The sequence below is a fragment of the Stenella coeruleoalba genome (genome assembly GCF_951394435.1).
Source record: "Stenella coeruleoalba genome assembly, chromosome: 17".
Lineage (NCBI taxonomy): Eukaryota > Metazoa > Chordata > Mammalia > Artiodactyla > Delphinidae > Stenella > Stenella coeruleoalba.
Genome location: NC_137163.1, coordinates 28,214,433 through 28,241,087, shown reverse-complemented (window position 1 = coordinate 28,241,087; position 26,655 = coordinate 28,214,433). Strand labels below are relative to the sequence as shown.

Genomic DNA, 26,655 nt, shown 5'->3' with positions numbered 1-26,655 from the left:
ATAATCTCATTGTGGCAGACAGTTGCCCACCCAACTGCTTTTACCTTCTTCCTTGTTGACTGTATCCTATATTGTTCAGATAGGAGCACAGATCCCTGTTATTCCACGAGGTTTGGACCTTACCCTCAGCCCCAAGGGAAGTATCATGATTGATCTGAAAGAGAAGTGGTTTCATTCCATATGGTCCGTGATATGCCAAGGCAGAACTTTTTGCATTGAAGGAAATATTCCATATTTGTGCTACCTAATGTGGTAGCCACTAGCTGTATGTGGCTATTAAGCACTTGAAATGTAGCCAGGACAACCGAGAAATGGAATTTTTTATTTAATTTTAATTTTAATAGCTGCATGTGACTCATGGCCACCATATTTGAAAGTGCAGATATCCAAAATCTGGGCATGTGGCCTAATTAGGGCTAACGAAATGAACAGAAGCTGTGGGGAAGGGCCTTTCTTTCAAATTAAAAAGTCAAAGTTTTGTGAGCTGAGGCTTTTTGCTTCTTCTGGCCATGAATGCCAACAACAAGCCTGGAGGTATAATAGCCATCTTACAAGCATGAAATAGCAAATATGAGAATTAAAGCTGTATTTCAGAGATGGTTCCGTAGAAAGATTACTGGGAGCCTGGGTCCCTGATTGGCTGAACACTTGAACCAACAAGAGCAATTGCTAGCTTCTGCACTAACTAAATGAGAAAAATAAACTCTTGATTGTTAAGCCATTGTTTTTATTTTTTGTTACTTTAGCCATATATGTTTCTGACTAATATATCCATCATTCAGCTTTTTTTTTAAGATGCAAAACTCTTATCTTAGACACGCTAGGGATGCTATTTTAGAATTTAATGATTTAAAATTAAGTAGATAATTACATGTAACAAAAGAAGTAGTATCTTGTTCCAACTCAGCACCTAGTATTTAAGCCAACAGAGGTGAGAAAAAGGCATATTTAGAGTGTCTTTAATCATGAGGATAATATTGACTTGGGAACAGAGGAGGACGTAGAAAAAGTTGAAATGGAAAATCAATGTTTCAATATGTTGGAAGCATACAATTTTTATTATCAGATATTTAGAAGAATTTTTTTTCTTTAATTCTATAATCCCTTTATTCTCAAAGTAACATTTAAATTCAAAGAACTATAGTAGGAGTGTAGGAGGGACTTTAGAGAGATTTAGTTGTTCTGCATTTTAGGATGAGGAAGTGAGGTTCTGAGAAATTAAGCTCTTCTGTGACAGAGCAGGTAATTGGACCAGGATGTCAGGCATTCCCAAGTCAGTGCTCCTTCTAGCATATTCTAAGGCATATGTCTAGTCTCTGATAGGTTGTTCCTTGACAAAAATGAGAGCCAGATATATCTAAGGGACATTGCTTGTTAGCAGAGCAAGGACTAGAATTCAGATTTTCTGGCTTGTAAAAGAATTTTTTAATGGAATAATGAAGTCAGAATTTCAGTTTTAATTAAATTGAATTTAAACAAAATTACCCATTAAAGATGTTACTTCTTTTATAGTTAATAGAAGTATTTCAAACTATTTAGAACTATTTCAAACCTCTTTCACTTTGAACCTGTAATTTATCCTATCTCTCTTCTCATTCTTGGCAAGTAACCTCTTTTATAGGCTGAATTGTGTCTTCCCCAAAATTTCATATTTGAAGTTCTAAGCCCTGGTGCCTCTGAATGTGACTTTATTTGGAGATTGAGTCTTTAAAGTGGTCATTAAGTAAAATTAGGTCATATTGGTGAGCCCTAATTCAATATGATTGATATCTTTATAAGGAGAGATTAGGACACAGACATACAGCGGAAGGACCATGAGAAGATGAAGAGAAGATGTCCATCTACAAGATAAGGAGAGTTTCCTCAGAAGAAACCAACCCTGCTGACACCTTGATCTTGGACTTCTGGCCTTTAGAACTGTGATGAAATAAATTTCTGTTGTTTTAAGACACCCAGTCCTCTGTGTACTTTATTAAGGCAGCCCTAGTTAACTAACAAGGCTCTCTTACTGTTTCACAGAGAAAAAGAGAAGTTATGAGATAAAAACATACCCAGTATGACATTCTTGTGCCCAAATTCACCTCTTTTCCTCTTAGAGTAAAAGAAATTGGCCGTACCCTTTTCTGAGCTATTTCCCACCACTGTCTTCCTCATTTTTTATGCTTTAGCCATACTTTAGCTTCATGAATTTGCCACACTCCCTTCCTGACTTCCCAAAACTTTGTCTTTTCTTCACATTTGTCCTTAAACTATTTTTTTCTTCATTACCTCTTCTCTTTTTTATTTCAACTAGATTCTTCCTGTTAACACTAAAATATGCTCAGTTTGCTACCACTTTTTAAAACATCTTCCTTCATTTCCACAGTCCCACTCCAGCCACTACCCATTTTTCTCTTTTTACAGCCAAATTTCCTCACTTGTCTAAACTCATGTCTGTTTTCCCATTCTTTAAATTGCTCCAGTCTGGCATTCCCTTCACCCCCTGCATTGTTCCTTTGAAATAGTTTAGTTCCATGTCACCAATTTAATGGACATGTTCAGTCTTTTAAGTCATGCCATGTTCCATACCTCAAATCTATCCACGCGTCTCCATTTCTATTGCCACCACTACCCTACACCAAGCTACCATTACTGACTCCTAGACTACAACAGTGGCTAGAGAGCATCTTCACTTCCCCTGCTCCATTCTTCACTACAATTAGAATGTGACAAAACATCACTAATAATGCCTTTTTACCCTCCCCCTCTTTAAAACTCTTCAGTTGTTTCCCATTTGTTGCCTTAAATATGACCTTTGAGGTTCTATATGCTGTCAGAACCAGGAAGGAAGATTCAGATTTTCTTAACTGTAAACTGTCGTCCTCTACTCTTCCCCTTTGTTTCTGAATTTAGCTACGCTTAAATTCAGTGGCCTTGTTATGCTTCCTTCTACAAACTTGGTACTTGTTGTTCCCTCTCTATAAAACAAAGCCTTCCTTAACTCATCTTTCAGAGGTCACACCCCTCTTTTTTTTTTCCTACTGTATTTTAAAGACAATGTCTTATTTTAAAATACTTTAAGACTCACAAGAAGTTGCAAAAGCAATACAGAGAATTCCCATGTACTGGTAAACTCCCTATTATCTTATGTAACCTTAGTACATTGTTAAACCAGGAAATTGACATTGCAGCAGTATTATTAACTCAGGTACAGACTGTATTCAGATTTCACAATTTTTACATGCCTTTTTTTTCTTTTCTGTTTATGAAGTGTTACATATGTAGATTCATTTTACCATCACCACAATCAGGATATAGAATGTATATCACAAAGGAACTTCTTCTTGCTGCTCCTTATTAGGTTACATGTTACATCCTCATCTAACTCTAATGCCTGCTGTCCACTGATTTGTTTCTCTGTTGCTATAATTTTCTCACTGTAAAAATGTTATATCAGTGGAGTCATACAATTTGTAACCTTTTGAGACTGACTTCTTTAACTCAACATGTTGCCCTTTAGCTCTATGAGTGTTGTTGTATGTATCAATAATTTGTTCCTTTGTATTGCTAAATAATATTCCATTGTATAGATTTATCACAGTCTGGTAATGCATTCACCATGGAAAGACATTTGAGTTGTTTACACAATGAAGTGGGCTTTATTCCAGATATGCAAGACTCTTGCTTTAATATTTGAAAATTGGTCAATGTAATTTATCATATTAAGAAGAAAATAAGAAAAAGTACATGATCATGTCAACTGATCAGAAAAAAGCATTTGAAAAAATTCAATACCCATTTATGATGAAAAAAACAACTCAGCAATAGAAGGAAACTACCTCAATTTGATAAAAAGCATCTACAAAACTTACACCTAGCATGCTACTCAATGAAAGACTAAATACATTAAGATGGGAAGAAGACAAGGATATGCACTTACCACATCTGTTTGTTATAGTACTTGATGACTTCGCTGGTGCAGTAAGATAAAGGAATAAAAAGCATACAGATTGGAAAGGAAGAAGTAAAACTCTCTGTTTACAGATAACCTGATGGTCAACATGTAAAATCCCAGGAAGTCTCCAAGAACATCTTGGAACTAATAAGTGAGTTTAGCAAGATCACAGAATAATACAAGGTCAACAAAAATTTTTATGCTAGCAATGAAGACATTTTCACTTACAAGTTGCTAAAAAATACAGTATTAAGTATAAATTTAAGAAAATCTGTGGGATATGTTTGCTGAAAACTACAAATGCTAATGAAAGAAGAGCTCAATACATGGAGAGACATACCATATTCATGGATTGGGAGGCAACATAGTAAAGACACCAATTGTACTCCAGATGATCTGTGGGTTTAATACAATTTCTATCCTGAAGGATTCTTTGCAGATAGACTTTCTAAAATTTATATGAAAAGGTAGAGGAACAAGAATAGCGTACACAATTTTGAGAATGAAGATAAAGTTGAAGGAATTAGACTGCAAGATACCAAGACTTACTATGTAGCTACTACAGCAGTCAGGAAAGTATGGTATTGTTACTGATTGTGTGGTTTTGCCAGAGTGATAGACACATAGAACATGGAACAGAATATAGAGTCCAGAATAGACTCACACCAGTTTGGCAAACTAATTTATTCAGTGGAGGAATTGTGCTGGGACGATTGAATATTCAACAAATGGTGTTGGAACAGTTGGGAATCTATAGCAAAAAAACCCCTAAACCTAGACCTCACACCTTAAAAAAATATTCAGAATGGGTCATGGATCTTAATGCATTGTGTAAAACTAAAATTTTTAGGAAAAAAACATGAAGAAGCCCCTTTGACCTAGGGTTAGGCCAAAATTCTTCAGGTAACAAGGTGTAATCTTTATTTAAAAATATGAATAAATTGAACTCTGTAAAAAAAATTTTTTGTTCTGAGAAAGACCCTGTTAAAGAAGTGGAAAGACAAGCCATGGACAGAAAATACTTGCAAACATATTCAATAAAGGACTTGTGTCCAGAATATATAAAGAACTTTTAAGATTTAATAGAAGACAATCCAATTAGAAAATAGGCAGAAGACTTGAACAGACATTTCAACAAAGAGGCTGTGGTGGTGGCACATGAAAAGATGTTCAACATAATTAGCTATTATTAGGGAAGTGCAAGTTGCAGCTATAATGAGATACCACTGAAAACCTATTAGAATGGCTAAAATAAAACAACTCTGTGCTGATGATTATGCAAAACAATTTGGAAATGCCAAATGTTTAGCTTCTCTGGTTTTTCATATACTTTTATATTATCACATACCTTTCATTTGAAGCACTTATCATTTTAATCATTTTCAGGTGATTCCCACCCCACCCCCACCCCACCCCCCTGCTGTAGATTCTTTAATTATGTGAGGTCAGAGACCATATCTGTTTTTGCCCACTATTGTCATTCCAGTTTTTAGCATGGAAGCTACACACACACACACACACACACACACACGTTCATATACTCATCTCTCTCCATTTATATATTTGTATTTATTTTTGCACCCAATTGTAATAATCATAATGAGGTGTAGAAGGTATGAACGTTGCATTACAGTAGACATAGTAGAAAGCAAGAATAAATCAAGTCTTCTATACTTATTGTTTCTTAGCATAAAAATATAATTAATAATTAGAAAGATCTTGATGCCCAAAGTTAAATTAGAAACATTGCAACAGACCATTTAATCCACAAATGACCGAATTCCAATAAGGTCAATTGCATCTCTACTATTTAACATAAAAACACAAACATTATAAGAATGCACAGCTAATTTTCAAGTCTAAGTCCTGGAAAAATTCCTCTATCTCAACAAACTGCTGCCAGCAAAACAAACTTAGAGACATTAATTTGACAAATAAGTCACTAATAAGGAAATATGTACTTGCAGATGTCCAAGTAATCATGCACATCTCCAAACAGTGAATGGACAGTAACTTCGAGGAAACCTGAGTTTATGCCTAACAAACTTGAGAGATACACTACTAAAGAATCCCTAATTGCAAATTCAGTTCCTTTATAGGCAACTTAAATATTACATGAAAACATGGATACGAATTATGTGAAAATGTGATTGTATCAGATGAATGACCCAAAAAGTTGAAGTTTATCAAAAAGCATGTTCTTTAAAAACTCTAGGTAACAATGTGTACCAAAATATCACATCAATTTAAAATCAATTTGAAGCTCTCCAGAGTGGTAACTGTAGAGTGGTTTCAAGACTTGGCCTCAAATGACAGCTGATTTTGGATCCAGTTTCACTATACTGGTCTACGTGTCATACTCGGTATGACAGAGAGAACTGGACACAACACAGCTCCACTGGTTGATAATTCCCCAATGTCCCCCCTAGTCTGACTTTAAAAAATACGGGAATAAATATGACTACAGTTCTTGTGAGGGGAATCAAAGTTGTGTGGTTCCAGATAAAAACAATTGAAGAAAACTGTCTTGCTAAAAAGAGCTTCAAGTAACATGATATATATGCTGATTTTAAAAAAAACTAATGACTTTTGGGAAATAGACATGGTGCAAAAGTTTGCATCACAAATTGTTGCATCACAAATGGCACCCAAGAGTCAGAACTCTGATGCTTGCACAAATGCAATCTTAATATTAGAATGAGAGGGAGTTCTAAAAAACAAGTTTTAAAGATGTAAAAATAGTTAAATACAATATTTTTTTTCCATGGGGTGGGAGTTACTGCTAAATATTTCATTTTTCTGCATGTGATTTCTCTAAAGTTTTTCCCACAAGACACTATTTACTAGTCTAAAGAGAATCATAATACAGTATTTTCTGTTAATTATATCCCAATTTAGCTTAGCAGCTTTAAACTTAATTTTCTATTAACAAATCTCAAATATCATTAGACTAGTTTTTGAATTAACAGTCATTGATTAGAAGTAACAAAAAATGATTTTCAATTGTATTCTTTTCCTTCTACAATCTTATAGAAGTACGCCACCTAGAGTAAATTTTGTAATTTTTAAAGTATAAAAACTGCTGGGCTGGTTTTATTCTAAACTACAAAAAGTAGGCACATTTTAATCAAAATCAAGCTAAATATTATAATGTGGAATTTTTCATATATTTTCTGTTTTGATGTGACTTTCTTAATATTACTGTATATAAAATAGACTGTTTTTCAGTAGTTCCAGATTAAGCAATTTACACAATGTGCCCTCTCGAGATGGTTAACAAATCAAGTTCAGGAGTTATCATTTTTGAAACCTGATTCAGTGACATTAGGTAATCTTAACATGCTATTACCAACTAAAATAACTATGGAAATATTTGAGAGAGAATATAAATAATGAGTTTTGGATATATACATAAGTACACACACAGTACACTAGGCAATGTTAAAAATCATTGACTTTATTTTCTTTTTTCCCCCAACTTTATTGAAATATAAATGACATATAACATTGTGTAAGTTTAAGATGTACAAAGTAATGATCAGATACACATATGTATTGCAAATTATTTACCACAATAAGGTTAAGTAACACATCCTTAACCTCATATAATTACTATTTTGTTGTTGTTACAGTGAGAACACTTAAGGTTTACTCTCACAACAACCTTCAAGTATGCAATACGGTATTGTTAACTATAATTCACACTATACATTAGATCCCCAGAAATTATTCATTTTAGAATTAAAAGTTTGTGCCCTTTGTCCAGCATCTCACCGTTTCTTCTGATCTCCAGCCTCTGGTAGCCATCAATCTATTCTCTGTTTCTATGAGTTTGACGTTTTTAGATTCCACATATAGTGAGATCATATGGTATTTGTCTTTCTCTGACTTATTTCACTTAGCTTAATGCCCTCAAAAGCCATCCATCTTGTCACAAATGGCAGGATTTCCTTCTTTTTTATGGCTGAATTATATTCCATTACATATATATATATATATATTCCATTGCATATATATATATATATATATATATACATTTTCTTTATTCATCCATTGATGGACACTTGGATTGTTTCCATGTCCTGGCTATTATGAATAATGCTGCACTGAACATGGGAGTGCAGATATCTTTTCAAGGTAGTAATTTCATTTCCTCTAGATATATATTCAGAAGTGGGATTGCTGGGTCATATGGTAGTTCTGTTTTTAATTTTTTAAAGGAATCTCCACACTGTTTTCCATTGACTGTTTCAATTTACATTTCCTACCAACAGTGTACCAGGATTCCTATTTCTCCACATCCTCTCCAGCATGTGTTATCTCTGGTCTTTCTAATGATAGACATTCTAACAGGTGTGAGGTGGTATCTTATTGTGGTTCTGATTTGCATTTCCCTGTTGACTATTGATATTGAGCACTCTTAAACTTGGTGGCCACTGTATGTATGTCTTCTTTGGAAAAAGAGTTTTTGCCCATTTTTAAATTGGGTTTTCTTTCTTTCTTTTTTTGCTATTGAGGTGTGTGAGTTCCTTATATTTCTTAGGTTGCCTTTTCATTTTGTTGATTGTTTCTTTTGCTGTGCAGAAGTTTTTTAGTTTGATATAGTCTTACTTGTTGATTTTTGCTTTAGTTGCTTGTGTTTTTGGTGTCATATCCAAAAAATTATTGCCAAGACTGATGCCAAGGAGCTTTCTCAGTGTTTTCTTCTAGGTATTTTCTGTGTTTAAGGCCTTAGTCCATTTCAAGGTAATTTTTGTGAGAAGTGTAAGATAGGCATCCAGTTTCATTCTTTACATGTGGATATCCAGTTTCCCCAGCATCATTTATTGAAGAAACTATTCTTTCCCCATTGAGTATTCTTGGTTCCTTGTTAAATATTTGTTGAGCTTTTGTGCATGGATTTATTTCTGAGAGCTCTCTATTCTGATTTATTGGTCTATGTGTCTGTTTTTATGCCAGTGCCATACTGTTTTCATTACTACAGCTTTGTGATATAGTTTGGAATCAGGACGTGTTATGCTTCCAACTTTGTTCTTTCTCAAGATTGATTTGATTAATCAGGGTCTTTTGTGGTTCGATAGGAATTTTAGGATTGTTTTTTGTTTCTGTAAAAGTTTTCATTGGAATTTTCATAGGGATTACACTGAATCTATAGATGGCTTTGGGTAGTATAGACATTTTAACAATATTAAGTCTTCTGATCCATAAACATGGAATATCTCCCATTTATTTGTATCTTTAATTTTTTTCATCAATGTCTTATAATTTTCAGTGTACAAATCTTTCACTTTCTTGGTTAAATTTATTCCTAAGTATTTTATTATTTTTGATGCCATTGTAAATGGGATTTTTATCTTTATTTCTTATTAAGATAGTTCATTGATAGTGTATAGAAACAACTGATTTTTATATGCAGATTTTACTGAATTTATTTGTTCTCATCTGACTTGGTATCAGGATAATGCTGGCCTTCTAAAATAAGTTTGGGAGTGTTTTCTCCTCTTCCGTTTTTGGGAAGAGTTTGAGAAAAGTTGGCATTAATTATTCTTTAAATGTTTGGTAGAATTCACCAGTAAAGTCATTAGTTCCTGAGCTTTTCTTCATTAGGAGATTTTTGATTACTGATTTAATCTCCTGACTAGTATTTGGTCTGTTCAGATTTTCTGTTTCTTCCCAATTTAATTTTGGTAGGTTGTATGTTTCTAGGAATTTGTCCATTTCTTTTAGGTTGTCCAATTGTTGGTGTATGATTGTTCATAGTAGTTTCTTAGGACCCTTTGTATTTCTTTGGTATCAGTAGTAATGTCTCCTCTTTCATTTATAATTTTATTTATTTAAGTCCACTCTTCTTTTTTCTTGGAAAACCTAGCTAAAAGTTTCTGAATTTTATCTTTTTACAAAGCCAACTCTTAGTTTCACTGATTTATTTTTCTATTGTTTCCTTATTCTCTATTTCATTGTTTTCTGCACAGATCTTTATTATCTGCTTACTTCTGCTAACTTTGGGCTTAATTATTTTTCTTTTTCTAGTTCCTTGAGGTGTAAAGTTAGGATATTTATTTAAAATCTTTCTTTTTGTAATGTAAGCATTTATTGTTATGAACTTTTCTTTTGCATAGCATTTACTGCATCACATACATTTTGGAATGTGGTGTTTCCAATATCATATGTTTTGATACATTTTCTAACTTATCTTTGATTTCATCTTTGACTCATTAGTTTTTCAGGAGTGTATTGTTTAATTTCCACGTGTTTGTAAAATTTCCAGCTTTCCACATGTTATTGATTTCTAGTTTCGTATCATTGTGACCAAAAAAGATACTCAGTGTGGTTTCATTGTTTTAAATTTGCTGAAACTTTTGTGACCTAACATATGATCTATTCTGGAAAATGTTCCACATGCACTTGAGAATGTATATTTTGCTGCTGTTGAATGGAATGTTCCATATATGTTTTTAGGTCCTTTTGGTTTAGAGTACAGTTTAAGTTCCACATTTCCTTATAGATATTCTGTCTCCATGATATATCCATTGTTGAAAGTGAGGTATTGAAGTCTCCTCCTATTATTGTATTGCTGGCTATTATTTCTTTCACATATGTTAGCATCTGCTTAATATATTTAGGTACTCTGTGTTGGGTTCATATATATTTATAATTGTTATAGCCTCTTGATGAATTGACCCCTTTATCATTATATAATAACCTTAGTTTCCTGTTACAGTTTTTAACTTAAAGTCTATTTTGTCTGATATAAATATAGCTACCCTGCTCTCGCTTGGGTTTCATTTACATGATATATATTTTTTCATTCCTTCTCTTTGAGACTATGTGTGTCCTTGAAGTTGAAATGTGTCTCATTTAGGTATCATATAGTTGGGTCTGGGTTTTTAAAAATTCATTTAGTCACTCTACACCTTTTGATTGGAGATTTAATCCATTTACATTTAAAGAAATTATTGATAGGGACTTACTACTGTCATCTTTTTAATTGTTTTCTGGCTCTTTTGTAGTTTTTTTGTTCATTTCTTCCTTTCTGTCTTCCTTTGTAAGTTGATTATTTTCCATAGCAGTATACTTTGATTCCTTTCTTTTTATGTTGTGTGTATCTAGTATAGTTTTTTGTTTTGCATTTATCCTGAGGCTTACATAGAGCATCTTAATGGATATAGCAGTCTGTTTTAAGCTGATAACAACTTAACTTTGATTGTGTACAAAACTCTACCCTTTTACTCCTCTCCCCACATTTTATGTTTTTGATGTCACAATTTATATCTTTATATTGTGTATCTATTAACAAATTATAGTAACTATAACTATATTTACTACTTTTTCCTTTAACCTTTATTGTAGAGTTAAGTGGTTAGCACACAACCATACCATAGTATTAGAGTACTTTGAATCTGACTATATACTAAACGTTACCAGTATGTTGTATATTTTAATATGTTTTCATGTTACTAATTAGCATCCTTTCATTTCAGGTTGAAGAACTCCTTTCAGCATTTCTTATAAGGCACATCTAGTGGTGATTAACTCCCTCAGCTGTTGTTTGTTAGGAAAGTGTTTATCTCACCTTCATTTCTGATGGACAACTTTGCCAGGTAAAGTATTTGTGGTTGGCAGTTTTTTTCTTTCAGCACTTTGAATGTATCATCTCACTCTCTCCCACCCTGCAAGGTTTGAGAAGTCCACTGATAACCTTATGGGGGTCCCCTTTTATGAGAGAAAAATATTTTTTCCTTCTGGCTGCTTTTACAATTCCCTCTTTGATTTTAGACAGTTTTATTATAGTGTGTCTTGGAGAAGATTGTTTTGGATTGAAATTTTGGGGTGACCTGTTAACTTAATGAATTTGGATGTCCAAATCTGTCCCCAGGTTTAAGAAATTCTCAGACATTATTTCTTTAAATAAGCTTTCTACCCCTTTCTCCCTCTGGGACTTCAATTATGCCTACGTTGTTTCTCTTAATCTTTTACCATTAGTCCTGTAGGTTTTCTTCATGCCTTTTCATTCTCTTTTTTTTTTTTTTTTTTTTTTTTTTTGCTTCTCACTGGATAATTTCAAATGATCTGTGTTTGGACTCACTATTTCTTTCTTCTGCTTTGTTTGTGCCATCTGCTCTTAAAGTTCTTATTGACTTTTTCAGTGCAGTCATTGTGTTCTCCAGTTCCAAAATTTTTCTTTGGCTCTTTTTCATGTTTTCTGTTTGTTGAACTTCTTATTTTTTTCTTATATTATTTTCCTGACTTCAATAATTATTTGTGTTCTCTTACAACTCTCTGAGAATCTTTATAACAATTATTTTGAATTCTTTATTGGGCAATTCCTGGATCTCCATTTCTTTGGCATCATTTACTGAAAATTTAGTGTGTTCCTGTGGTGGTATCATATTTACCTGATTCTTTATGATGCCAGTAGTCTTGCATAGGTGTCTGCACTTTTGAAGAAGCAGTCACCTCTGCCAGACTTTATGGACTGACTTCAGTAAGAAAAGACCTTCACCTGTGTGGGGCCTGCTGGAACATGATGTGACCCTGGGTCTAGTGGTTCAGGGCACCAAGTGTGCGTGCATGTGGTGGCTCTGGGTCCTGTGGAGGGGTGTACCATCTCAATTGCTTGGCCAACTGGAGTACATAATATCAGAAATTATGTGGTCCTTGGTGAGCACTGTGGGGGATCTTCAGTGGCTGCGAGGGTTATTGGTTCTTCAGCTGTGCTTCCAGGTCCAGTGGCTAGGGACCAAGCCAGTGGTGGTGGCTGGAGTCAGGGGTATGTGGATCTGGGGGCCAGCTGCAGGTTCCTGTGTAACGATAGGGGCTGGTTGCAGGTACACACATAGTGATAGCGGCCAGGGCAAGCAGCGCATGCCAAGGTCAACTGGGCATACTGGCAGTTGGGGGGCCCTGGCTGTCAGCATACACTCCTGTGACTGCAAGGTCTTGCCATGGGTGCATTCAATGCAGCAAAGTTTGGTGACAGGAATCAAACTGGAGGTGTACAAGTGCACAGCTGGAGGAGCTAGCCCCAAGCATGCACATGGCATTGGGGGTCAGTCATGGGGGTCTAAGGCTGTGTTTTGCACTCATGCAGCCACAGAGCCAGGATGCCAGTGCAGATCCCAGGTTCTGATAGGGAGGGAAGTGGGGAGTGAGGAGAGATACTCAGGCATTTGGCATCTGTAAACATGAAAACCTGTGGGGCACAAGCCAGATAAATCTGTAGGGGTTCTGTTGTGGTTGTGCTGGTTTCTTCAGTAGCAAAATCTGCTCGGGTCTTCTGTAGAGGAGTTTGCTGGGGATCATGGTCACTTCCACCGTGTGGCTGATACTGGTAGCCCTTGCCCTTCTTCCTTATTCCTAGCTGTATCTAGTCTCAGCTTCGCCAGTCTCTTGGTGGGCTGAAACTGAAGTGGATTCTTCTTATAGTGAACTGAAAGGCTGGGGAAGCTGATGACTCACCCTGCTCTCTCTTTCCCAGTGAGGGGAACTCTTTCTAGCTGGGGAGTTCCTTCCTGGCCTAGGGAGATGAGGGAGGCAAAATGAAGCTGTTCTTCCTATCCTTTTTGTGTGTTTATTCTCAGGGTTTTTGTTCCACTGTGTTGCTAAAGTTTCTTAAGTGGACTCCTGAGTTCTCCCAGAGCTGGCTTTGTTCATGGATAGCGGTCTAATTGTTGATCCTTGTGGGGAGATGGAGTCTGAGGTCTCCTACTTTGCCATCGTGGTGATGTCACTCCTCAGAATTGACATTTCATAGTGAATGTGATGGGGGAAGGTATCATGAAATTGAGTACAAAATATTTTAGATTTGAAACCAAGGCTATTTGGAGAGTTCTATCTTATCTCTGAGACTCTATCTTATCTCTGCTTTAAAAGATCATTTTCTCTTCTAGTTTTTGTGTCTGTTGATAGGTAATGCTTGGAATTTTTGCTTTGGGAGTTCAAAATTTGAAACAGTTGTGGGCAAACGATGCTTCTTGTAACATCCCACAAGGGATCAGATTTTCTAATGAAATATCGCTTTGATTTATTTGTGTCCTTGTATAGGTGATTTCTACACTTATCCAGAGGAAAAATTCCTGCAGAGTAGAGGTCTTGTCTCCAGTTTCATTTCCTTACATTATCTAACACATACTTTTGCCACAGGGAATGCTTATAAATATTTGTTGATATCATATTTTATCTCCAAGCTAACTGAAGTCAGTGAGGAGAGTCATTCAATTGCTAAACTTTAACAGTCAAATTAGGTTATCAGACTATGAATTTAATTAGCAAAGTTTGAAAACTCTCCATGGTTTTTTTTTTTTAAATTTAGTATGGCAAATTTTATTTAAGGCATAGCAAAGCCTCCCTGATAGCAGTTATGTATTACAGAAGTTCAGAATGAAAGATTTATAAAATTTCTCAACCCACTAAAAATATAAACCAGACAGAAAAATTACCCATTGAGTAATAGTAAATGTCAGTGTTTAAAAAAAAAACTAACTTATTTTTTAGTTACAAGGGACACATGCATTTTATTTATAATATAGCTTCAAGACTTTAAATATGCTGCCCAGAATATCTTCCAGTTGCTATAGGGAGTTCTGTTATTCGTCAATGTAGGGTTTCCTACTTGGCAGCATTATGTATTTATGATGGCATCTGTGTTTGCTGGTTGTTGCATTTGCAGTGGAACTTGTATTTCAGCCAGTTGAAGAGGGAGGGAAAAAGAAAGTAAATTAAACCTGACTTCTTGGCAATGAAGTAGTAGCTTCTTATTACTTGGACCCATATATTCCAAGAACACCAAATGTAACTGCAGTTGTGTGCCATAGTTACTCTACCTATAATTGACTATATTTGCATTGTAATAAACTTGTATAATAATATTAAAACCAAAAAGTTAAAAACTAAAATATTATGTCTTGTCAGTTGACATGCACTTTTCAAGCAGAATTTTAATATGGGAAATTAGCTATTAGAATGATGCTTATTTTTTCCTGGTCAAAGAAAAATTGTCATTATCATCAATATCATTTTGTAAGCTTTCATTTACTTAAACTAAGTGAAAATCTAAATGAACTAATTAAAAAAGGTTTTCCTCAACTTTTATGAGAGAAACAGAACAGAAAATAAAAGTGAACTTATTAATATGTAGAATTTCTTTTTAAAAACAACTAGTATATTTTAGAGTTAGTGTACATTTATCTCAAGCCAATATCCCAAACCCATATACATCTACCACATTAACCTGTAATATTTGATGTTCGTAAAGGTTATCTTCAGATATCCCAAGAACTACCTTTTTAATATTAAGAACCTAGAAACATCTTCTTAGCATTGATTCTTAATATACACAACCGAGAATTAACTCTTTAATGTTGACATATGAAATTATATTCGTTATAATTTCTAGGTTTGTGAATTGTGTTCATTTTAATTTATGTAATTCATTTTATTTTTTAAACACTGGCAGTCTCTGAGTCATAGTTTAGTTAAATATCTATTAAGTTAACTTTTAACTTTGTGTTTACCCCAACTGTGTTGCACAATTATATTCCCTGTTCTCTGGAAGCTTATGAAATGGATACGCTGGTGGTACCATTATGCATAAAACAGAAGTGAATATGGCGACAAAAATATAATATTTAGATCTTGCCCTCAAGATGCTTACAGTTTAGTTTGAAAGACAGTGAATAAGAATGAAAATTCTATTAGTGTACACAGGAAATAACTGTCCAGTAGAATAATATGTGAGTAATTCTTATTGCCTAGTGACTTAATATGTTAGTGCCGTACAGCTTCAGATGAAGATGTCATTGCAGTTCAGAAGGTTCTGTAAAAACTTGAGGGAAGGGGAGAGACTTGGCCTTGATACTGAAAGATGGGTAGTTTTAGATCAAGTGTTGGCATTCTAGGTTGGGGTAACAATTTATGCATCAGTATTAGAGAGGAGAAAACCACCTTCTAGAGGCACAGTGGCTAGGCCTTTTTTGCTAGGATGAGAGTTTAGAGAAGTAAGTATAGAGAAAGAATGGGGGGAAGTATTAATTATTAGAACAAATATTTCTCTAGCACTTTACAATTTATAAGGGATTTCTATGTAATTCTCATTTAATCTTAAATACCTGTGATGTAGTATCTTTATTACTTCTATTTTTAAAATAAATCTAGAACTAAGGCAACTGGGAATTATTGTTACAAAATAAAAATGAACAAAATATAAATGTAAGCTTTGATAGTCTAAAGAGAAAATATAACAAAAATTAGGTTAGAGTGGAAAAAATTGTTAATCTGTTTAATCTTTCATTGTAAGGAGATGGTTTAAAGGTAAAACATATAGTTTCAAAAGTGACATCAAAGATTTTTATAATTTTTTTTCTTACCTTTAGAGAGATCTTTTACTTAGTAACCATATCTTCTGTGAAGATTAAATTTTTATGAATTTCAGTATTGCCTTCTATTTATTTAAAAAAAATTAAATTTAAAAATAATCATGATTCCACCATTTTTTCCTGAAGTTATTTATATTTGCCCTTCTGAAGGACTCCTTTGCAAGCTGTACATGTGCATAAGAATGTTCAATAAAAGTTGGCAATGATTATTTTGGGATGATGGAATAGTAGTAGATTTTTTAGTTTCTTCCTGGCACTTTTCAGTGTACTTTCTGAACCAAATATGCATCATTTTTTTTTTCTAAAACATTAAAGGCTTTATTCTTAAAATTTAAAAATTCCATACAAGTGCTGTTCTGAAGAATATACTTTGGGAATCACTGATGTAGATAATTATTTCCTAACCTTTTTGGATGAATGATCTCTTTCACAATAATATATGATTTTGCCAACTCAGGAATTTAAAAAATTATTTTCTGATTTTCCTATGGCATGTAACAAAGTAATTTAGCAAAAAGTTTTCATAATTATTTTATTTTATTCTCATGATGACATAAGAGAAAATGTTGCTACCTATTAGTATGTCTTCACAAATATAGCATTGATGATAGTGGTTTTTTTTTTTTTTTTTGCGGTATGTGGGTCTCTCACTGTTGTGGCCTCTCCCGCTGTGGAGCACAGGCTCCGGACGCGCAGTCCCAGCGGCCATGGCCCACGGGCCCAGCCGCTCCACGGCATGTGGGATCTTCCCAGACCGGGGCACGAACCTGTGACCCCTGCATCGGCAGGCGGACTCTCAACCACTGCGCCACCAGGGAAGTCATGATGATAGTGGTTTTCATTACCAGTTAAAATAAGGCCAGATTGGATATAATCATCACAGTCATTTATTTTATTAGCAGTGCTTTTTGAGGTACAAGAAATACTGGTGCACTTTTAAAGAATTTTGATCAGACAGATTGAACTAATGGGTCTGAAGATCATTTTGAGGCAAATTTGCACATTTATCATGTTTTTACTCATTAATGTGTATTTTATTATTTTCTTGTGTTATCTTTCTTCAACCAATGACTGATTATGGGTATAAACTAGGTAATAAGGGACCAAAAACAGATGATTTAAAACTAAGCAATGATTAATACCTTCGTGATGACTGGTAATGCTTTGCTGAGTTATAAACTGACAGTGTCTATGTATGGAGGCCCTTCCTCTGATTTCCAATACTCACTGTACATTCTTACAGCACTTGCACTCCTAGGCTCTCCAGATTTCATTTTAGATGGATATTTTTTAAAAATTATTAACGTATTAAGTAGATACTGAAACAGATAACATTGTTAATTTAACATCATGATTCCTTATAAGACCTTTGTGAACCCATGATGATTACTATTTGGGAAATGGCCATACAGAAACTGATATAGGCATAGGCTTCCATGTAATTCTTAAGGAAAAGAGAGAATTTAGAAAGGAGAGTAGAAAGTTAGGTATTAAAGTTTAAGGCTTACTAAAATTTGGGGAGTGGAAGAAGAAAAAATAGTAGAGGATAGAGAACTAAGGAAATACAATTACAGAGGAATAACCATTGAATGAATGACATTACATATTTTATCTCATTTCATACTCAGTTTAAATGAGAAAGTTACAACTACGAAAGATGAATAATTTTCCCCCAGTCACCCAATAAATGGTAGAGCAATGATGATTCAAAGCAAGATCTGTAATAAAGTTCATGCTTTATCCTCCTCAGCATTCCATCTCTCTCATTCAGATATGTCAGAAGAGAATCAGAAGAAGGGTGATACAATAAAAATTAAAGGAAGAATTTTAACAAGAAAGTATTCTGCATTAGATGTGGCAGGGGTGTCAGGCAAAAAGAGATCTCAGAAAAGATCACTGGAACTGGCAGAGGCCTTGAAGGGCCAGGTCTAACATCCAGAAAAGGCAAAGCCATATTCTATGGAGTTAAGGGGACTTTCTCTGTTAACACAAGACTTGTGCTTTATGCTACTAGTGTGGTATCTTGCTCATTTTTCCTGGTATCCCTAAGGCTTAGCATAGCATTTTGCCTACAGTAGGCACCAGGCTAAGATCTTGCAAATGTATGACTGATGTAGGTTATAGGTCTAAAAGGTCTTGAAACAGTCTGGTGGATGTTGAAGATCCAAAGGGTGATGGCACTCTGAAGGGCGATCCACAGAAGGACTGATGATTTGAAGATGGTGGTAAATGAACATAATATGATGTTAAATGGTGGAAAACAAAGATGGGTGGTATACAAATCATTGGGACCTGCTTCTGGGGACCAAGAAGGTTGTGCCTCTCCCTTACTCTGTCTCTTCCTAGCCACTGTGAATCAGTAATACCACCAAAACCCACAAGTTTGGATGAAGTTGGGGGGGGCGTGTCACAGAAATTTTGGTCTATTTTATTTTTTTTATTTTTTTATTTTTGGTCTATTTTAAATTGATGACAACTTAAAATTTTAAAGAACTTGTTATATAAAAATGTACTAACGATGATAAACGTTTTTACAATAGGTGAAGAAAAAACATTTAGTATAATAACATACACATTTATGAATTTAAAAAATCAATGAAAATTGGGCAAAGTACATGAACTCGTCATTTAAAGAAGGAGGTACTTAGCAAAATACAGTTCAATAAATATTTATTGAATAAAAAGTAGGCTATGGTAGAATTAGATTTATACCATAAGAAGGAGAAAAAACAAGTAGCTTGATTACCAAGAGCTTTGTATGTCATACTTTGGAGCATGGAATTTATCCTGTAGATGGTTTGAGTCTACTAAAGTGTGTCCACATTGAAGTAACTATTTTATTAGCACTGTAGTTAATGTACTCAAAACAGACTTGAGCTAGTGGAGAAAGGAGGTAGGCAGAGTAGCTCAAGTGAGAAAAAAAATGAAACTATGGTAAGGATAAAAGGAATGAGAGAAAATGGACAGATTTATGAAATATTAAAACTTGTTTTCTAAATAAACTTTTTTTCTTCCAGTTTTATTGAGCTATAATTGACATATAGCACTGTGTAAGGTTAAAGTGTACTGCATAATGATTTGACTTAACAAGCATCATGAAATGGTTACCACAATAAGTTTAGTGAATATCCATCATCTTATATAGATACAAAATTAAAGAAATAGAAAAAATGTTTTTTCCTTGTGATGAGAGCTCTTAGGATTTACTCTCTTAGCAGCTTTCATATATAAGATACAGCTGTGTTCATTATATTTCTCATGTTGCAAATTATATCCCTAGTACTTATTTATCTTACCACTAGACGTTTGTACCTTTTGACCACCTTCATCCAATTCCCCCTTCCTACCGCTTCTGGTAACCACAAATTTGATCTCTTTTTTCTGAGTTTGTTTGTTTGTTTTAAACATAGTAAGACCTGATGAAATGAATATGGTAGAAGGTAAGGGATAACAGGGAGTCTAGGAAAAATTCTATTTTTCTCAATAACTTGTGTGACTAGCTTGATGATAAAATGCTTGATAGGAAGTAAACAGGGTATAACGTGTTTATTATAAATTTTTGAAATTGAAAAGCTTCTTTTAAATATAATTTTAAATATTTTTTATTAAGGACTTTAAAAAAGTTTTTTAGAGCACTTTTAGGTTTACAACAAAATTGAGAGGAAGGTATAGAGATTTCCCATATGCCCGTTGTCCCTACATATGCATAGCCATCCCTCATCTCTCACCAGAATGGTACACTCATTACCAAGAATGAACCTACATTGACATCATAATCACCCAAAGTCCATAGTTTACCTTAGGGTTCAGTCTTGGTGTTGTAGATTCTATGGGTTTAGATAAAAATATTATGACATATATCCATCATTGTAATATCATATAGAATATTTTCTCTGCCCTGAAAATCCTCTGTGCTCTGCCTATTTATCACCCCCTTCCTCTGACCCCTGGCAACCACTGATTTTTTGTCTCCATTGTTTTTCCTTTTTCCAGAATGTTTTTTTTTTTAATTTGGAGGTATATGGAGTTATGAATTTTTATGTTAGTCAATTAGTTGTATGTGTAATGCCATCCATTCTCCAAACTAGAATCACAAATAAGATAAAACTTGGATAAAAATTTCAAAATTGCTTGTAAGACTGCATGTTTATTAATACTATAGTCATATCAGAAATAGATATGGAAAGATATTTCCCTGAAGTGTGATTGAAAATACAGTTGTTAAGATTCTGGCCATTAGATTTAGTTCTGGTTGATGTTTAAAATAAAAAAATACTTTTATTAATTTCACATAAAAAGGTTAGAAGGGGTCAGGTGTCATTTAATATTTCCCTTTTGTATCAGGTAATGCAATTTTTGAGTTAGAGGTTCTTTATTGTAACATAGTATCTTTCCTCTGTGTAGAAGTTCATGTTAACCATAGAAGATAAAGAAGCTCATTGCAGATTAATATAGAATTTTCTATGTAAAAAATTTTAAAATTCAGTTTTTATGATACATGGAAATGCTTTCAATCTGTAAAACATTTTGAAAAATTCGTTAAACATGAAAATATATACTGAATTATGATCAGTGTCTTCTGCTTAGGCATTGCCACTTACCCAGATCTGATAGAAAGGTAATTCATAGAAATTCTATTTGTGCACATTCAAATTTGACTTGATTTAGAATATTATAAAATAGAGGAGACTGAATAAAAGAAGAAAAAGAACACCAATTTGTGGCACAAATATAAATGATGACATTATATTACAAGATTAACAAACAGCTTCATTTAATTTTAGATTTTGGTACAACACTTAAAACATTGCTATGGCTCAAAGTAAGTTATTGAATCTGGGTAGCAAGGAAATAAAGAAAATTATTAGCATTGTAACAAAGCCCTGAAACAAAATGTCATTTGGAAAATAGCAAGCTGGCGATATGCCAGGGAGGGAAAAAAATTAGAAACACAAATGTTCCATCAGAGTCTTGGTTTTGAAAATGAATAAAAGAAGTAAATATATTGCCATTTAAGTGTTATACTTATTACACCTTCATTTCTAAAGAACAAATGACAAAAATAGGATCTGGATTTTTATAGAGTGGGAATAGGAGCTACTGCTCCCTTTCCATTTTAAGTTTGGAAAGTCTCTCAATAATCTAGGATTGTTTCATTTTGCGTTTAAAGTTCGGGTAGGCCAGCCTAAACTAACAAATTACATCAAAGGTAAATCTGGAACAGACTAATGTCATTTAGGACCTACGTTATCATATTATATTTCAAATGTAGTAATCTTCCACTTTTACATACACCAAAAACTGCATATTATTGTTTCGAAATAGCAGAGCAGAAAGTTTTGTAGGTTAAGGCTACAAAGTGAACAAAGTAAAAAACTCATTCAGGGACAACCTTACTTCCCAATATGGTAAAAATAAAATTTTGTTTTGTAACAAATTGTATTGCTTATAGAAAACATTCTGCACCACAAAGCTCTATCTTTTTAATAGTTTAAATTCCCAATGAACAAAGATATTAGTAGGAAAGGAACTCAACAGTACTAAAATCCTTTGAACCTGAGGTAAGAGGTAGAATCTGATTGTACCTACGGTGAAGATGGCCTCCTTAGCTTATCAGGTGTTTTAAGTGTCACTGATTATTTTTCTCTTGCTAAATCTCTAAACACATCTCTGATTTGCTATGGTGTTAGCTGAATTTTTAGGATTATTTAGTTTCACTTTAATCAGTTGAGGACTTAACTACAAATACAGCTTCTTCTTTGATGAGTCAGTAACTGGTTCTTGCATCTTCAAATCTAAGAGTTCTGTTCTCCTGTCATTTGCTTGCCTGACAGTTTTATGCACAGTATGATTTAGTTAAAAGGATATTTAGCATTGTGGTTGATTTGTATTGCATGAAATAAGATAGTCAGCTGGTGGAAGCCAATCAGGCCACACATACTGTATTTAAGACTTAAATACTGAACCTTTATGGTACATATAGCTGTTTTGGAAGTTGCCAAACAAGTCACACAGCCTACGTGCAACAGACTGGGTGTGGTATAAAATGGCCTGAGCTTTCCAAATTTCCTGGCTTTTTTTCCTCTTTTTGGATTACACTAAAACAATTTCCTTCAGGATTGAAGCATCTGGCTAGCTCTTATAGTTTCTTTTTTTCTTATGATTAAGGGAGAAAGATTGATTCAGGGGAAAAAAAGCTATGGCTCAACCCAAAGTCTGTGCTAAGGATAGACCTCAGTGGCACATTTTTGTGACATAAAATTTTACGTTAGGCATGCAAATTATTGATTTGATTTTGATTTTCTCAATTTGCCAATGATTCTATTTCAATATGGGGCCTCTACCTAGTGACGTTTAAAGTAATTCTTTACTGTAATACCCTATAGCTGGGAAAATCATCCAGCTTTACTCTGCACAAAAAATAAAGCTTCTCCATGCCCATGATGCTAGATCTATTATCACACTCATGATGAATTACTGTTGCTTTTGGTAGCACGAAAAACCACAGTCTATTTTTCCTCTCAAGTGGCAGGTCTCTCCTCACTTTTCGTTTTTCTGATTTTAATTCTCTCCCAGCTGCTTATCTCTTCTAATTGTTAACCTTTCCTTAATTATAGGAATCAGCAATGTGCTTTTTGTCAGAACTTTGTTCCTTTAGTGAAATAACAGTCATCAGAAACAGTCACCTTTGGACATTCACATGTGTGTTTACTTATAAAATCAGTTATTATTAAATCAATACATTTGATTTCAAATAGATGAGACTTGTTACGATAACTAAGCAGAACCCTAGTTATTGAAATTGCTTCTTATGTACAATACAGCTTTACCTCTCAAAAAATCAGCCTTCTAACAACATCTAAAAAAACACTGACAGAGGAGATAAATAAAAGCATTGTGTACTTCAGTGATTCCCTGACAGTCCTTTTGTTCTACGCTAGATATAGCAACCCTTGGTTTATTAGAGGCCATTTACTGGTTTTGTTTGTTCGTTTGTTGGTTTTCAGAAGCTTGAGACAGTGTACCTGTACCAATGTACTGCCAGATAAGCAGTGTAGGCCTGGTTTAGCAACATGTACTGACTAAATCAGTTTAGCCTTTCACTGTAGCAAAGGAGCATAGTCATACACAGTATAGAACTGCAGACTCAACATCACAGATCTATAAGCAGTGGAACAGAGTTAAAACAGGATGTATTCTACAACGTGGAAAGCAAGAAAGTTGAGTTTACCATTAAAGGAAGATGGAGACCTGGATGTATATTTCTGGAGATTAGTTACTCTAAACCACCCTTTGAACAGATTTTTAAAAGTTGGATAAAATAAAATCTTATGTATATTTTTTATATATATTACATGTATTATGTATATACTTTTTTTTTGCATTGATGACCTGGCAAAGCAGCCAAATCCAAAAACAGAGTAAACCAGGAACCATAAAAGATAAGTGCCAAACCTAGTTTTGTTCTGAGGATTTCTGCTGAATCCTGAAATACTGGGTTTCCATTTGACAGCTTCTTGGGCCATGGGGGATACTAGTTAAAACTGAAGATCCACCTATGGAAGGAAACCTACCTAATAGGATACCCCTACACAAAGCTGAGATGTATAGGAGTGAAATAAAGATGGAAACACCAAGGAAATTCTCCAGTAATGCTAGGTAAGTGAAGAATAAGTAAACATTTCCTTGAGAATATATAAGTACAAACTGGCCCCTCAATGGGTCTGAAAAGCCTCAAGGAGTTTAGTGGAGAGCTTAGCTTAGAATGTTTCCAGCTGGTAATGCCCCCAGATGACTGGCGGAAACAAATGAAAATTATTTGGAGGAATTCCAACTTCAGTTTAGGCCTCAACCACCAAGGAAAATGAACTTTCATGGTAAAAAAATCATAAAGCACCCAAGGAGACAAGACATCATAAATGAGAATCTACCAAAACAATCAAAACAATAGACCTCCCAAAACTATAAACACTGGAATTATGAGACAGAATGTACAATCATGGTTAATATGATTAAAGAGATAGAAGCTTGAAAACATAAATAGGTAACAAGTAGATTTGAAAATAACTAAATAGAAATTCTAGAAATTATTAACATAATAATTAAAAACAGTGAAAAGATTAACCATCAGATTAGACGCAGCAGAAAAGAGAATTGGTGAAGTAATTTCTGAAGAACTTATCTAAACTACAGTCCAGAGAGAAGTGAAAAACATGATAGAGAAGTTAATAGCTGTGGAGAATTAAGGAAGAATATACTTTTTATCAGAGTTCTAGAAGGAGATTATAGAGTCAATGGGAAAGAGTATTCAAAAAGAATTCCTCAGAATTATTGAAAGACAGTAATCCTCACTCAAATCAAGAAAACCAAATAAATGCCAAGATTAAATTAAGAATTTCTCTTCATCAAAAATCACCATAAAGAAATCGAAAGATAAGTTACTGGGAGCCAATACTTGCAATCCATATAACCAACAAGGGATTAGTATCTCTCCAGAATACATATATAACATGTATATACTAGTATGTATAATAAAAATAAAAATTATAATATGTTTATATAGTAGAGAATAATACATGTTATTGTGAATTAATCAGAAAACTACACAGAGAGCAGCTCCATCTAGTAATTCAGGTTATAAACTTCCAAATTATCTTAAACATGCCTCTGAATTATCCTAAACATCCCCCCTGTGTATCTATATCCAATATCTCCCAAGTCCTTGTGATTCTGTCTGAACTGTCTTCTAAATAGTCCCCTTTCCTTCTGGCTTCACTGACAATAACTTGGTTCAAGTCTTTATTACATTCCCTTTAACCTAGGGGAATAGATTTCCAACTGATTTCCCTCTCTCTCTTAATACATTGTATTGCTTAATACATTTAGAGCAAGTTTTGTTATTCTTCCACTCAAAAATTCACCATGCTCTATAAATCATGGATGTTCATTTTTATCAAATTATACATACACATAGCTTAAGGAGTCAAGTAGTTCTATAAGGTCACTTCTTCATCCTTTTAACTTACGTCCATTTAACTTTTGTCAGTATATTGATGTCTTTACTTAACAGGTTTGTGTTGTTTCTTCTTGATTTTTCAATTTTAATCATTGATTTTCCTTTATGGAAGATGAGGATTTAGCTCTCTTTCTCCATCCCTACCACATATGAACACCCTTCCCACATCCCTCTCTTCCTACTACAGTTAACATTGTAATTTTGATCATATTAACATTTAGTATTTTACATAATTTTGACTATGAAAATACTGTTACAGCTGGTCCAAATATTAAATTAAATTGATTTTACTTTACTGGAAAAATTTTGTGTTCTCTATCTTGCTCTTTTATTTTCTTGCCATTATTATTAATTCAAATCCAAACTCTTCCCAGTTGCCCAGTTCTTATCTCAAGACATTTCGATACATCATGCATTCGATCAGTTCCATCATCCTGAAGAAGTCTTTCATAGAATGTAAATTCCTAGCATTGTACTTTCATATGTTAGGTTATCAATAAACATTTATTGGTGAATTAACTGAAGTGTTACAAACTGAGCAACATAAATATATTTCTAGTTTATTTCTTCTGAGAAGAACTAAAATGTGGGTCATTTCAGATTTTGCATGATTTGGAGAAGCTTCAATTTCCTAATCTACAAAGTGGGGATAAGAATTTCTACTTCTAAGGTTGTTGTCAGGATTAATCATATAATAATTATAAACAGTAATTGGCACTTATGAAGCACAGAATGGGTGGCAGGTACTGAGTTAAAATAATGGTTTTATACTACTACTACTATTCTACTACTAATGATGAAACATGGGTCCTTATTATAAATTTCCTTAGGGATTTCAAGTGATTTTTCATCAAAAGAAAGAGTTGGAGAAAAGTTTTCACTATTTCAAAATCTTTCATAAGAATTCCTTTGACTGTTTTTCTTGGCCTACTATTTGAGGGGTTTGGGATGCCTTTCCTATTCTCTAAATACTTTGCCTCAGGGACAACTTAAGTCCTGTCTCAGTTTTGGTAAAACTCTGTATCAAAGCATATAACTACCAGACTTAATAATTTATTACATACTTAGCTTTATTTAACTATTTCATATTTATTATCCTCATCTCTTTATTTCATAGGCTTTTAAAATGCCATGTGAAATAACTGCTTTCTGTATTTTGTACTTTTTCTCTGCATTTTTTATATTTGGCTTCATGAATTATAGATGCTTAAATGATATTATATTAATTGGTCTAAGTTTCAGGCAAGTAAGAAAGAGAAGGAAGAAAGTCTCCCAGTGGTGTGCAAAATTTCTGGGAGCATATAGACTTGATTCTTAAATGCTCCATAGCT

At 33.9% G+C, this 26,655-nt stretch overlaps 1 protein-coding gene across 10 annotated transcripts in view; it reads left to right on the top strand.

Moving 5' to 3' along the window:
- Positions 1-26,655, top strand: part of EMC2 (ER membrane protein complex subunit 2) — a 617,592-nt gene that overhangs the window by 50,544 nt on the left and 540,393 nt on the right. For 7 of the 10 annotated variants that reach the window (XR_013824672.1, XR_013824673.1, XR_013824674.1 and 4 more), the window contains exon 12: positions 11,416-11,535. The gene's annotated coding sequence lies outside the window, so the exon portion shown is untranslated. Of the gene's footprint in view, positions 1-1,779; positions 1,936-11,415; positions 11,727-23,821; positions 23,968-26,655 lie in introns of those variants that run through there. The other 3 variants (XR_013824679.1, XM_079902190.1, XM_079902191.1) reach the window with 3 other exon arrangements.